This window comes from Pteropus medius, unplaced genomic scaffold (genome assembly GCF_902729225.1).
Source record: "Pteropus medius unplaced genomic scaffold, Ma_sr-lr_union100, whole genome shotgun sequence".
Lineage (NCBI taxonomy): Eukaryota > Metazoa > Chordata > Mammalia > Chiroptera > Pteropodidae > Pteropus > Pteropus medius.
Window position 1 is genome coordinate 612,009 of NW_024349801.1, and position 14,550 is coordinate 626,558.

Here is a 14,550-nt window from a genome sequence, read left to right on the forward strand (position 1 = left end):
TCCAGAGAAAGTAAACTCCGGTCCTGGGCACACCCTGGTGTCCAGAGCTGCCCAGCAGGGCGGGAGGCCTGCCCCTCGCCATGGCCATGTGGACGGGGAACCTGTCTCACAATCAGGAGCCCCTAGCTGCAGGTCCTCAGGCTCATTGTGGGCGGGTGTTGATGGCAGTGGTGGGGATCCACGACTGCAGCCGTGTGGAGCCATGATTGCCACCTTCACCCCGGGCTCAGCAACCCTGCACAGAGCGACGCCAGTCAAATGCGTAAGAAAAAGTAAAACCACACCCACCTCCAAGCTCCATGGCATGTGGGCTTTGGAGCCCTAACTGACGTCATAATCCAGCTCAGTCCACAGCCAGTGCAACCTCAGATTTGTCATCAGGGTTGCTGGGAACTAAGCAAACTAAAATGTGCAGAGCCTTCAGCTCCTTGAAAGGCATCCACCAAGTGATGGTGGCGGTCGATGATAACGATGCTCATCATACATCTTCTCCTGTCTTTTGAAGACCTTTAACAGAAGAGCTAACCTTTACATACTATGAATATAATTTCTGTTGGTACTTAGAATAATTTGTTCTAATGTGATGTATAAGAAAAGGTCTATTTTAATTCAGTATTTTAACTCTTTCCCATCTTAGGTTTTTCAAAGTTGGAGGTTTATTGTTTCAGAAATCTTTATGAAGGGATGAAGCTTAAGAAGAGAGATTCCAGTGAGCCTGGATTGAGAAGGACCAGTAAAGAAATTGTTTCCAGCCCACCAAGGAAGAGGCATTGGGAGAAGTGGTCACCCCTCTGCCATGTCGGCTGGTCCAATCAGGAGCCCGCTTGACTAGTGGGGCATTCATTCCCCACCGAAAGAACAGAACGGAAAGTAACTTTTTTGTTTCCTAAAGAGGAGAGTGAGGCAAAATTTAAGGTGGCACCAAAAAACAGCAATCAAGATGGATAATATTTTAATGCAATATTTAAAAAAAATTAATACGAAACGATCTATGATGAACCAAACATCATACTTTATATCCTCCTTTCCAGATCCAACTTACTAACCTGGACAGCAGCAATCAGGCTCCTGACATCCCCCTTCCTGGGCTCTGTTGGGCAGGCCTATGTCTGCCCAGGACTAGGAAAAGGGAACTGAGAAGTGGCCTCTGTCACTTGCCTTCCATAGGCATGGGGAGGAGCTAGGAAAATTTTCTGGACAACTCCCTTTTGAATATGTATATGATTAAAAAAAAAAATTCTTTTGGTGACCTGTTGAGAAAATGAGAAACTTAAACAACACAAAACATGGAAATAAGGGATTGGAAATGAGAAAAAGAAGATTTGAAAACTTTTTAGAAAGCCTTCCACTTCCTCTTGTCTGATCTTTCAGAAAATACTCAAGGGTTTGCCAAACCAAGAACGATTTTTCAGTTTTAAGTGCCTTTACTTCCCCCCTCAAAATACTGCTGTCATAAATTCAAGTTCAAGTGTTTATCAGGTCCACCCCTCTAGGATCTGATATTCCTTATATCTGGGTTGAAAACTCAGCTGATTCGGTCTCAGGCACACACCCATCTCAGCCTCTCCTTTCGTGGCTGATGGAGCTTGATGCCCAGTCAGGGAGGACATTTCTACCTGGGAAGAGACAGGAAAATGACTAGAAGATGTTGGTTTGGTGAGACAGTCTATTAGTTGGTTGAACACCCTTCCAAAAGAAATGGGATTAGTGGGGAAAAAACTGTTTCTGGGAGTTGGAAGTCATGTGACTAAAACCATTTTTGTTGCAACAAAATATATTTAAATCAAGCTAAAATAATGATAATACAACTATATTCATTTATTCTGCCATTTTTCTGCATATTTTTTAAAAATTAATCTGAGAACATTTAGAAATAAAGTAAGCCGTGTGTGCTCAAGTCTTTGAGGTGTGTGTCTAACCACTGCTGAGGGGCCCAGTTCATCATCAAGGACAGTGTGGAGCTGGGTCCAGGGGAGGTGGAGGAAACTGGGGAGGATTCCACTTCCAGAAGAAACAGTAATGGAGGCTGGCAAGTGGGTTTTGTTTCAAGTTTTTGAAAAATGAATTCTGTAATTTCTTATATTAATGATATTCTTTAAATGATTACTAAAAATGCCTCATGCATGAACAATAAGGTAGAATCCTTTTTGTCCCTCCCTTTATGTGTGGACTTCATTTTAGAATTGCGATTTTCAGCACCTTGGTTTTTGTTGTTTTGCCAGAAAGTAACTTTTCTGTTCGACAGTATATTAATGCAGGATAAAAATAAAGACGCTTTAAAAAATTCTTTCAAGCACAAAGGAGATGGTTTTCAACAGATAATTTTACATATTTACATATTTTACCTTAAGCATTTTGTAGTCTCTGCCTATTGGTGAATGGATCAGATTTTTACACTCTTTCAAAATGAACCAGTTTGGCTTCTAAGCCGCTGCAAAGGACGGAAATGAATTCTAACTTTTTTTCACTTCATTTTCACATCTTCACATTTCCTTATTTCACATGGTTTAAAATAAAATGCCTCCGGCATTATTTTTCCTTTCTCAAGAGCAAAGTGAATGTGACTTTTCGGAGGGGTCACAGGATGCCCTCGAGGCCTGTGGGTGTTGTTGGACTGCTGCCTGCTTTCAGCTTGACTGAAGGGCTTGTCAGAGTTTTCATCTCCTAAGAAACGAGCCCCCGGAGCTGGCCAGAAGCAGGAGAAGGCAGCAGTATGAGTCCCACGCTGGTTCTTTCCCACTGACATCAAATCCTGAGGTTTTAAAATTAATCCCACACAAAGACAGCCCTTCATTGTGGTGCCTGTTTGAAATTAGACTAGCAATAATGACCTTTCTAAGATGTCTCGTTGTTAAGATAGCCCCCTGTTGAAACTGAAAGGCTGCCGGAGGGGGCGGGAGCCCACAGTGGGTGAGACGCCCCAGCAGCCTGGTCAAGGTGACCGCCTGGCCTGGCTGGGGGTGCTGCCGGGCCACAGGAAGTGGCCGCTAGCCCAGATGGCCAGGCTGCCTCGGGCCCCTGTGAACTGGAGGCACCATGGCTTCCCAGGTCTGAGCTGCTGACTATCCCCAGCTGAGAAACAGTCTTTACCTCCAGGTCAGACAGATTCCTTGAGTTCTAACCAGTATTTTTGTTAAAGGGAACTGGAGACAAAAAAGGACTAAAAGTGAATATTAGCAAAGAAAGCAATCATCTCTCCAAGGACAAGAAGCCCTCGGGGGCACAGAAGGGGAACCAGGCGTCCCCCACAGAACCCCTGTGGACCCCCACTTGTCTTGCTCATTCTGCACAGTGAATTCTCTTTCCCACAGCACAGCGGCTTCCACAGCAAACTGCCTTGCCAGGAACGTGGGGGCCAGCCCAGGCTCCGGCAGTGGACTCTGCCCTCTGAATCAGTGGCAGTGCAGCCGCCTTTCCCCTGGGCGCTGGGCACTCATCCACGGCCTCTGCGGTACCTATGGGTTCTTCACACGGTGACTAAGAAAACATCTCGCAGGGAGAAGGAACGTTAACAGCCAAATCCCCGCTCATTATATAGTAACTGAGGACTCTGCTTAGAGCTTATGTGGTTCAAATGTGACCTTCTTACCAGGCTAGACGGGAGTAATAATTTAGTTATTTTCGATAACTGCTATGCTTCTAAATAATTAGATATTGTAATCATTTCCATCAGTGGTTCCATTCAAAGCCCTGTTTCAGTTGAAATGATCATTGTGCAATCATAGCTTGCACGTAGGTCTTGGTCTTTAAAAGCAGAAAATGCATATTAAGCATCTATTATTTGTGCTGCACACTGCAAGCTGCTGCTGTATTTTCCTGGTGTTCTTATTTGGAGGACTCTGTGGTGTTGGATTTTGAGTTCCAAGTATAGTGTCCTCTGCAAAGGTCCTGTCTCATTCAAGTTGCTTCAAGTTGCTGTGGTTTTGAAGAGAAGTGGCACGTGAAGGCGGTCTGAGTATTTTGTAAACAACCAAAGCCGATTTATCAAAAGAGCCCTTTTCATAGCGTAATGGTCTCTGTCAGATTCCTTTCTCTATTCTGGGTGCTGGAGAATGCGCTGGGTCTGGAATTGCATTTGGAAAGTTAGAATGATGTCTCCTCCTCTGTTTTAATATATTTCACCTCTCTGAGGCAGACGGATCAGAAGCTCACAAGGAAAACCGATGCCCTTTCCCGCAGCGAAATTAACCAGAATCACGTGGAAAACAATCCAAGCCTTGTGGGAAAGGGGAGCCATTAAAATGTGCCCTGAGCGATGGGCTGCACCCAATCCTGCAGCCGGGCTCACTCGGTGGCAGCAGACGGGAGGCTGCTTGCTCCCCGGCTCGGAGGGAGCCTTGTTGTAGTGCCACAATTAAAATCAGCTCCTCTGCCAAAAATTAAAAGGGAGGAGGGAAGAAGGAGAACATCAAAGACAGATTGAAATGTGTAGTTAGTAATAAGAGTGGTCTCCTCTTGAACCAAAGCCTGCAGCGATTCACGGCCCCTTGTTAATGAGAAATTTTGACCTCTGGTTTGTAAGTTAAACTTGTAATCCCAGCTAATGAAGTAAATCACTTCCAACTTGAGTCTGTTGTTCCCGTCTGCTCTGCACACCGGGTCTGAGAGTGAAGAGCCAGGTCCACACACACCAATCAAGGGGAAATATAATTATTATTCGGTGACTACCTAGTTTCTTGCATGTCGAGGATGTGCTTGAGGCAATGCTGCAGGCGCATATTGTAGACCAATACATTATTTTATCGTAACCTTGTGTTGATGAGAGAGAGAGCCCCTTAGACTCTGCTTGAACAGCAGGATTGAATGACACTGTGCAGGGAAGAAAGCCTGGGACCCTACACACTGCATTTCTACATTTCTCTAGCAAACAGAAGTGCATCTTACTCAGCTCCATGCCAACCACGGAGCACCAGTTTAGTGCTTTGCACGTAGTAGAAGGCGATGCATATTTGCTAAAGAAATGCTGCTGGTCGAAGGACAGACTGTTTGGATGATTTGGGGCTTGGAGGGAAAAAGCATGGCTAAGGAATGTGAGTCCAAGAAAGGCAGGGCTGAAGAGACTGAGCTGACTTCCGGAGGCACTGAGAATTAGTGGGGGGAAGAAAAGCCACTCACTGTGTGAAACTGGATACAGCTGGGACGCTAAGGGGCTTTCTTCTTATGGTGACGGATTATGGCTGAGAGAAATGGGCTAAAAAATTACCCTATTTTAATTGCGTGAGGGCCAAAGTAGGTATTAGGCTATTGTTTCATCTAAAAGAGATTTCATTGAGATAGCTGTTGACATTCTGTTCAACACTCCGAGGGCCCCATTTTTATTCGATATCATGACAGATCACGTTCTATTTCTCCCGGCTAGTCTAAATTCTCTCAAGATTTTCCAGATTATTTTGTAAATTATCTCAGCTTCTGATTGGGCATTAATATTATTAATTTTCTGCCAGGAGACAACTCAGCAACACGGAATGGTGCCATCCTTGGGGCAGTTACCTGGAGGGGGGAGGGACATGAGCCGTTTACAGGTGAATCTCCTCCCTCCCCACAGTGGAAGATGCCTTTTTTGGAGCTCAGGCCAGCACCCTCCAACCTAGGCTGACTTTACCGGTGGCGGCGGGGAGGTAGTAACCTTTCGAACCTGCTGAGACCACGAAGAATCAGTGGGAGTTCCCAAGGGACAGGGACAGGCGCTGCCCATCCTCTCTGTAGTCAGGATCTGTGTGACAAAACCCCACAACGGAAAATGGCACTTGTTCAGAAAATGTGGGGAAGTTGTCCCTTTCTTCCCCTCTTTCTTATATTAAACGTATTTGTCCCTCTCATATCCCTTGGCAGGTGTGAGCCTAAAAGGCTTCCAGAACCTCCTTCGAGCTCTCTGGGCGTAAGGAGGGAGTTCGGGAGGGTGGATGTTTTTAAACCACTGGCTCCTGTTATTTCTGTTGAAAAGCACTCAGACATTGTGTCCATGTGTATCTCTGGTTTTTCACTAGACAAAGCAAAGCATGTGGGCATTTGTCCTGATGCTGTGACCTACAGAGAGCTCTGGGGTGACTCTCCAGGCAGGAAAAGTCACTGACTAGTGTCTGAAATCTAAGGACGTCTGGGGCCTGAGGCTGGGCATTTAGGTCTACTACAAACAACAGCACATTATACGTAAAGTGATTTGAATAATCCAATTTTTCCTCTAAATTTGAGCATGTATAAAATGTTAATTTTGTCAACAAGTGGAGAAAATGCCACAGTGAATCTGCTCTCGGATAGTATACCTGGTATATGGAGAAGCTTGTTGAGAGGGCCATGAACATAATCATGGTTTATTAGCTGCACAGGCTTTTTCCTTTGTTTCTATTCATTTAATTCAAAGTGAAACAACTCAGCATGCAAAACTAAAATTAGCTGGAAAAAAAGGTGTAAGTGAATAAACAGGCAGATCCATTAGAGTCGATGGGTTATCGGATCCCCTGCCACTCCTCAGACAGCGGCCTATTAAAAGTGGTAATGTCCGCTGCTGGCAATGCCCCTGGCAAAGAAAGAAGGCCGAGGCAGGCCTATTTCACATGCATCAGACACAAGAATTAAATAGACCAATGTTCCCTAAAAGACTGAAGTACATCTCTTTCTGACGTTCATCTCAGGCAAAAATTCATTGATCTCAGTATGTCCCTTGGCAATTATAAAATATTAAATCCAAGTCACACTTTTCTAGTTGGCTTAATTTTTTCTCTTTTCACAGCTTTCTATTTGATCAATTTTAACAAGTTAGGAATAGCATCTAATAATAAAAAGTGCAGAGTATAAAAGTTTGTTCTTTTGACATTCTTTCCTTTTTATTTTGTTTTGAGTTTGCATTAACTTTGTGTTATATAAAATGACTCGAATGCTATTTTAACAAACAGAAAGAACATGAGTGAGCCAGAAGGATCTTTATTGAGAATGATATTCATTAGTAGGCATCCAATGATAAGGACAGCCTGATTTAAGGATTTTTTTTAATACATGCCCAAACAGCTTTCTTATTGTTTTATAGTCATTAATGCTCCCCTTTTCCAAAATTATCATGTGGTTCGAGCTACGAGTAACTGGTAGGGCTAGGGGTTTGAGTATGTTCCACTGAGATTTACAAAAGATGCATATTCCTTTTCCCACTTTTATGCATATGTAATTTTTTAGTGTTTGATGTTTGTTAATTCAGAATATAACATAAATGCTAGCAAAGGCACACATGATAAAAATGCAGAATTTTGGGAGCCCATTTTCATTAGAATATCAATATGGGAATTGTTTGAGGGCAAACGTTGCATAACAGTAATTTTATTCTCCAATTCTCCTTGCTACAAAATATAAGAGCAATCCCCCAAATTTAAAAATTTATTTTTATAATAGATAGAATCATTTTATGTGAAATAAATTCTTCTGAAATAAAATCTGTAATGATTTTCTCCCTACGTTTAGGTTTTCTTATGGGAAAAGATATTCATTGTCTACCACGTACCAATTTCTTTATTAAACGCTCTGTTTGTATTATTTCATTTGATTCTTACCACAAACCCATGAGGTCATGGGGATTGTCCCCACTTTTCAAGGGGCCCATGATCATCCAGCAACTTCCCTCTCCGGCCAGTCAGGCCAGTCCTTTTGGGGTTTTGTACAGCAGGATCAGAGAGAAAGGGAGAAGGAGAGAAGGTCGGGGTCTGGGGGAGCAGCCTGGTGGATAGTGTTGGGGAGTGTGGGAAAGATGGGGCAACTGCAAAATGCCAGGGGAGAAGCAGGAGAGAAGGGAAAGATTTCAGAAGCAGCGCTGTGATCTACGAATCTTCTTCAAAGTGCTTGAGAAATGTCAGGATTGAACTTGACTTACTTTGAAATTATATTTAGGTTGGTGGATTGTGTTTCTTTGTCTGAGACACTGCCCAGAGACTGGACCACATGGGTGACGACTTTATAAGCACTGTGGTTGTTTTGAAAGGCCAATTACACACCAGTGTTTCAAAGAAAATTCAAAATAGAGTTGGAGCATAGAGACAAGACTGCTATAAGCTTGGTGGCTTTTGAGCTCCTAATAGGCCTGGCCTGGGTCTCCAAAGGGGTCTCAGGTGCAGAGCTTTCTGCACAGTCTCTGTGGCTGCCATTGTCATTTCCCCCTCTTTTCCCATTTTTTCCTTTATGCTCATACCTCCTCTCTCTCACCATATGCAATGATGATGAATTGCATTTTCCTCTCCTAGAAGCAAGGACTTGACTACTTGAGGAGATGATTAGTGCCCTAGGGGCCCAGACTATGCTGTGAGCCATCTCTCATAGAGCCCGGGGCCAGCAGGGTGTACAACCGTGGTGAGTGCACCCATCTCTGGGTCTCCCATAGTGGTATCCCCTCTTTGAGCCACCAGCCCCCTTTAAGGTCTGTTCCTTCACATACTGGGGCCTCTTTTATCACTCAGCACCTAGAATGTGTCTTGACAGAGAATAGATATCTGGGAAGGATCTATTGAACAGGTGGATAAATGGCCGGCTGGCTGGCTGGCTGGCTGGCTGGCTGGATCGACGGACTGGAGAATGGTTGAGAGTATCTTATAAACTCATGTCAAGAACTGAATACACTGCCGCTCCAAGGAGCACTGGCATTTTTGAAAGACCTAAGAAGGATGCTATGCACAAAGAAATGTGACCCAAAATTGGGGTTTCTCAAGGTGTGGGCCTCTACCATCCATTACGAGACTCACTTGAGTAGCCTGTTCATGCAGGCCTCTGGGCCTCACTTCAGACCTACTCCATCAGAAATGTGCTGTTTTAATAGGTCCTTCCATGTTTGAGAACCTCTGCTTTTCTAAAGGTAGGATTTCAGGAGTCAGGATGCTGATCTCCTGGAGGTGGAGTGGAAACTGTTACCTGGTCTCACAGCTGAAATCACCTTTCTGCACCACCTACTGTTGATGGGGCCAAGGCAGCCCTAGCATCCGGTACAGACTCCTAGACACGAGGCGTCCTGCCTCCCTGCCACGAGACAGAGGCTACGCTCCCATAACTTCTACCCATCTTTCTCAGCAGCAAGCTTACTCTTCAAGTTCTAGGATGAAGATCAGGGTGGACCTTTGCGACTTTGCCTTGTCGCCCATGCTGCGCACAGGGTCCCAGGGACTTTGTGTCATAAGCTCCTCTGAGACTATGGATCATGCCTCAGGATTAGCTAGAAGCTGTCCAAGTCACCCAAAGGAGGAAGCCTAGACCTGCCTTCTCCTGGGGTTTCATTCTCTCTGAGATAGGTTCCTGTAATACAGCAGCTGTTGATGTGGGCTAACAAAGTTGTTTCTTTGTAGGTGGAGCCTCATTTATATCATCTGTAAAATGGGGGTAAAAATAATACCTTCCTTTTCTCACTCAGAGGGCGGCTTGGTTGCTCCAGACACCTCATGAATGAGAGCAAAGGCTCTGTGCACATGTGCACAGTTTAACTTTGAATCTTGAAGTACGTCTGGGGTGATTTCCTTCCTCCATCAGTGGAGCCAGGGCGAGCCTCTCCTCCCCAGATCTGAACCCCTGTGTGCCTTGGGGGAGAAAGTGCCTCTTGGAGATCAGTGTGCGGTGAAATTTCACACGGGCTCTGCGAGTTACAACATCTCTCCATGTTTTCGTTCTCCAATTTAAGTATTTGAGTCTCTTGTCATATTAGGAATTTGCTCTGGTTTGTGATCATTGAACCCAAGTATCTGTAAAATACAGCCGAGGCCAGAGTCTACGAATTGGCCGTTTTTGGTGTGCACGTGAGGGTGCGTCTGTGCGTGCGTGTATAATGTATATCCGAGGCTGGCAAAACAGTTTACACATTCCCAGCCCACGTTAACATGATATTCTTTCCAGAACATAATATGTTCTGAAAATCCCAAATCTTTCCCTCTGAAACTCAACACTATTGTTATTAAAATGATTCTGTTTAGAGAACACTTTGGTGAACTTTATTTCCTTTTAACAACATACTGATTTGAAAGGTCAGGGTGTTGAGTGGCCGGAGCAGTGACCTAAGAATAACCTTTCTCTGCTACCTGCACTTCTGATCCGTGGTCTTAGCATTTGGAAACGCGCTTTCCCTTTGAGTTTCAGCAGCTAAATAAGTTGCAGACCCTTCAGCTATACTCATAAAAATTTGCTTCCAGACAACATGGTCCGTTTATTGTGTAATAATCGAAATGGCACTAAATTGCACTGATTGCCGAACACTTAGGAATTGTATTAACCTCTTAAGTGCTACGCGGTTTTCTGTCATCTCCCCACTCAGACGTGCAGCCCAAACGTGTGTCTGTCAATATGCGGAAGTGGCGTCTGGTCAGTGTCTCAGTCACGGTGTCAGGGCAGAGTAGGAGTGGGGGATGGAACTAAGTACCCTCGTTCGGTCCAGGTCCTGCCGGGTGGCAGGCTGGATCCTGCTTGCATCATGCTAACCAGATGAAGACTGTCGCCTCTCGGGCCTGTGGCGGAGACGTTAAGCTGTCCCCACGGAGGGCCCAGTCTTGACCCACGAGGCCCCACTGCCGTCCCCTGGCTTCGGCGTGTTGTGTTTTATGACAGTCGGTTTGAGAATAGATTCTCCAAAGGCTAAAGGGTAGCCGGCCTTTCTGTGGGAGCTGCCACCTTTGAGCAGCTGCCCCTTGTTGGGTGAGTCCCGGCTGCCCAGCGGGAGGCTCCCCGGGCTCGGCCCCGCCAGCCGCCGCCGCGCCGCACCGCTCCTGCGAGCGCCAGGCCCGGGAAGGAAGAGTTAACCAGAAATGGAGCGGCGCTGCTCCGGGGCAGGCAGCCTCGCTGCCGAACAGAGCCGCGCTCGTGCAAAGGCAAGTCATTTCCCGAAACACTGCAGACACACGGCCTCGGGCAGCCTGAAACCTTTGGAGACCAAAATGGCTCGCAGGGGTTGGAAGTAATAAGGTGTTTTTCCCTTCTTTCTCCTTCACTGAAATTCTGCGAGGTTGCTCTGCATTGCTGGGGAACAATGGTGCTGTTTTTTGTGTTTTCTGTGGGTATTAAGATCCATTACGCTGTGACATTTTTAAGATTGGTTATCCTGTAGTTTGGTGTTAAATTGAAGTTGTTTGTTTTGAATTTAATTCTTTCATTTTTCAAATGGCAAAAGGCGGTGCGGTGCGGTGAGGCTGGCTCACTGAAGTGTGCCGGTGTTCGTCCTGGAGCACGTCCCCGCCATCCCCGGACCTCGCAGAATTAGCCACGAAAGAACATGACCTATTTCTCGGTTGGAAGGTCTGTAAGAATCCTTGGAGATGACTTTCAAAACTAGGAACTAGGGGTCGTCTCCATTGTATCTTGAGAGACACAGGGTACGAGCTGGTTTTGAACAGCATGTTATACACCCAATCTGTTATGCCTAATGCAGCGCGCATATGATTATTACTACTTTCTGTTTACAACGGCAGCAAAATCAGCTTCCATCCAACAAATGACCCAGCAGCAGTGGGCCAGCCGCCTCAGAAATGACATCTGTTAACTCTTTGTCAAATACCCTCTTCATCTCTGTCTCCCAAACAGCTCTGTGGTTAATTACGACCTGAGCATATGACACAGTCTTTCGGGTGGAGAGAACTGCTTAGGGGCAGGGAGAACTCTAGCTCCAAGAAATCCTCTTCTCCTTAAAAAAAAAAAAAAAAAAAGCCATAGCAAATTGTTTTAAAATAAACATTCATTTGTAGCACCAGACTAGGTTGTTGGAATATGTTTTGATTAAGCCCCAAGATTACAGGGTAACTGTATAGCGTTGTGTCTAGAGGCCCGGCCCTTCATGGAAAAAAGAATCACATTAAATTCTTGTCAAACCATAACACAGTTTCCACCAGAGGACCACGGGCGGCCTCGATGCCTGTGAGCCGGGGACCTGGTCATGTCTGTGTTGCTGTTACCAACTTCGTTAATGGTGAAAGGCAGTTTCATCTTAATTGGTTACTGGAACTTGGGAAGATCAATCTGCTAAACCGAAATTTAGGCCTGGCCCCAACTAAGGAGGGAAAGAGGTGTGTAAGTCCTGTTGCCTGGTTCCTGTGGGCTGGATTTTCTTCCTGGAGCTTGTGTGTGGTGGCTGGTTTCTAGTACTGGACCTGGGGTTACACTCAGGGACCTCCTTACCTTCACCTCCGGTGAGGTGAGCTCAAAGCTGCAAAGTCCTAGGCCTTTACTTTAGGATCCATGTATTGGCTCAGGGCTGAACGTATGCAGATCTAGCGTTCTGGATTGCTGTGTTCTCTGCCTGTGTTTTTGCTAAGTGCCTCTGCTGTGATTGCCTGCTGGCTTCTCCGCGTGGGGTTCATTAAAGTAGCGGTTTCCAACCTTTTTGGCACCAGGGACCGGTGCTCCTATGAGAGTCTAATGCCTGATGATCTGAGGTGCTGATGCTAGTGCATCAGCGAATACGGATGAAGCTTCGCTCGCTAGCCCACCGCTCACCTCCTGCTGTGCGGCCTGGCCCCTAATAGGCCACGGACTGATACTGGTCTGTAGCTCAGGGACTGGGGACCCCTGCATTAAAGGATTGGTCAGGAGCCGGGCTGAGCCACTCTCATAGGACCAGAGCTGCTCAAGCCTGGCCTGGACACCAGTCCTTGCAAAATCCAGAATGGCCTCCTTACTCTTGCCCATCTGGGAAAAGCACTAACGAGGTGCTGCCATGCCTTCGGAGGAAGCTTCTGATAGCCTCAGGCTGGCTGCACAGCTGAACCCCTGTCCAGACTGAAGAGAGTACGTGGCAGCCTGGCACATTCTAAAATTTCAATATAAGCCCCTAGGGAACCCTGCTCTGTCTTTGGCAGAGGGGACCCTGAGAAGACTGCCTAGTCATAGACATGAATAAAGACTGTTCTCCAAACTGTGGACAGTAAATGGACTGACATTCTCAGATACTACTTATATTTCCTTTACCACTTCTGATAGAAACACATTTTAGTACAATTCAAAAATCAGATTATAATCTGCCCATGTCCCTTCTTTCCAGCCACATCCTTCGAGACGCCACCCAGATGAGCTCTGAAGGCCGGTTCTGGCCCTTCCCAGCTGAGGGGTCTGTACGGGTGAGAGGGTTCCCTGAGAGTCTCTGATGTGAGCTGCTTGTGTGAAGACTCCAGTGCTGCCTCAGACATCAATTTCCTCCCACACGGGCATTTAACTGTGCCTTTGCTTGCAAACCAGGGCCAGACCAAGTGGATGGTGAGTGCTGGAAAAGAGGTACTGACTGGAGATGGCGAGCTTGGGAAAAGAGGATTGTCACTTCTGCATGGATTAATTCACCAAGATCTTGACTCGTAAGCCGCCCGAAGGGTCCTAGACCTCGAAACGAAGTTGGACGTTTCGGCTCTATCTTTCAGTGCTGTCTCCAGTCCCTGTTGTGAATAAACATCTGTGCGAGATCTGTTTTCTAATGTGGGGCAATCAGTTTCTCCAACTAATATAATTACATTCAGAATAAGTTATGTGACAGGAGTAGAATTGGAAACGAGTATTGAAATGAGCAAGCACGCTGGCTTTGTTCCCTGCTGGCTTTCTGTGAGGTGGGGCTGTGAGGCAAGTTTCCTAAGCCACGCCTCACGCGTGGTCACATGTCTGGATGAGATCTTATGTGGTCTGTGCCACATCGCAAGACCCAACCCTAGGTTATCTGTGACTTGGGTCATCTGTGACTTGGGTCCTGCAGACAGCATCTTCCCCACATGGCTGGATAAACTGCCTGCTTGACTCACAGTTCTGAGAACTCGATCCTGGGAAAGAGAGTAGGAGGAGCTGATAGGAGTCGGAAGTCCTCACCTCATGTCAGAGGTTTCCTCCTCTTCACATCCCTTTGGCTGCAAGCAGTGGCATCTCACCTCATGTCAGAGGTTTCCTCCTCTTCACATCCCTTTGGCTGCAAGCAGTGGCAGCAGCTGACCACGGAAGCCAGCTTTCAAGTCTCCTTTCCCAAGACACCCACTCCCACACCTCCTGCCTGCCCAGGACAGGTAGGCTAGGGACTATCTCAGGAAGGGCCCTGAAAGGCGGTCAGAGTCAGTCCTGAGGCCAGAGCCCTTCCCCACCATAGCTATAGGGCTGAGGCTTTGGGCCTGGGACTCAGGACCTGAAGTTTCCTTTTAGACTCTGTGCTAAGGATGCACATGTGGATTAAATTAGAGCAATATGTTTTTCTAACAGCATCTTGGCCGAAAAGTCAAGCAGATAAATGGAAACAAACCCAGCTTTATGTGAAAGAAAAGGGGCTGCTGGGGTGCCACTGCTTCCTGAAGCACCCCAGGGCTGCCCTCCAAGGCTCTCGCTACCTCCCTCTCCAGCCTGGCTCCAAAAGCCCTCACCACAGGGCTCCCCCTGCTTTTCTGCACCCCTCGCCAGGCCTCTGCTCTGGCCTAATGGGCTTCCTGCCCACCCCCAAGCACTCTGCTGTCCCATCCCTCGCCCCATGCTTTGCCCTCTGTCCAGGATCTCAAGTCCGGCTGGCACTGCGGTGAAGAAAGAGTACACATTCCAGAGTCACCACGGGCAGGTTACTTACTTCTTTCACTTCAGGTTCCTCACAGGGCT

General features: G+C 46.5%; 1 long non-coding RNA gene across 1 annotated transcript; it reads left to right on the top strand.

Moving 5' to 3' along the window:
- Positions 1–10,292: 10,292 nt before the first annotated feature.
- Positions 10,293–13,396, top strand: LOC120622790 (uncharacterized). The gene is made up of 2 exons (XR_005658561.1): positions 10,293–11,241; positions 12,980–13,396. It is a non-coding gene; the product is annotated as an uncharacterized LOC120622790 (long non-coding RNA).
- The last annotated feature ends 1,154 nt before the right edge of the window (positions 13,397–14,550 follow it).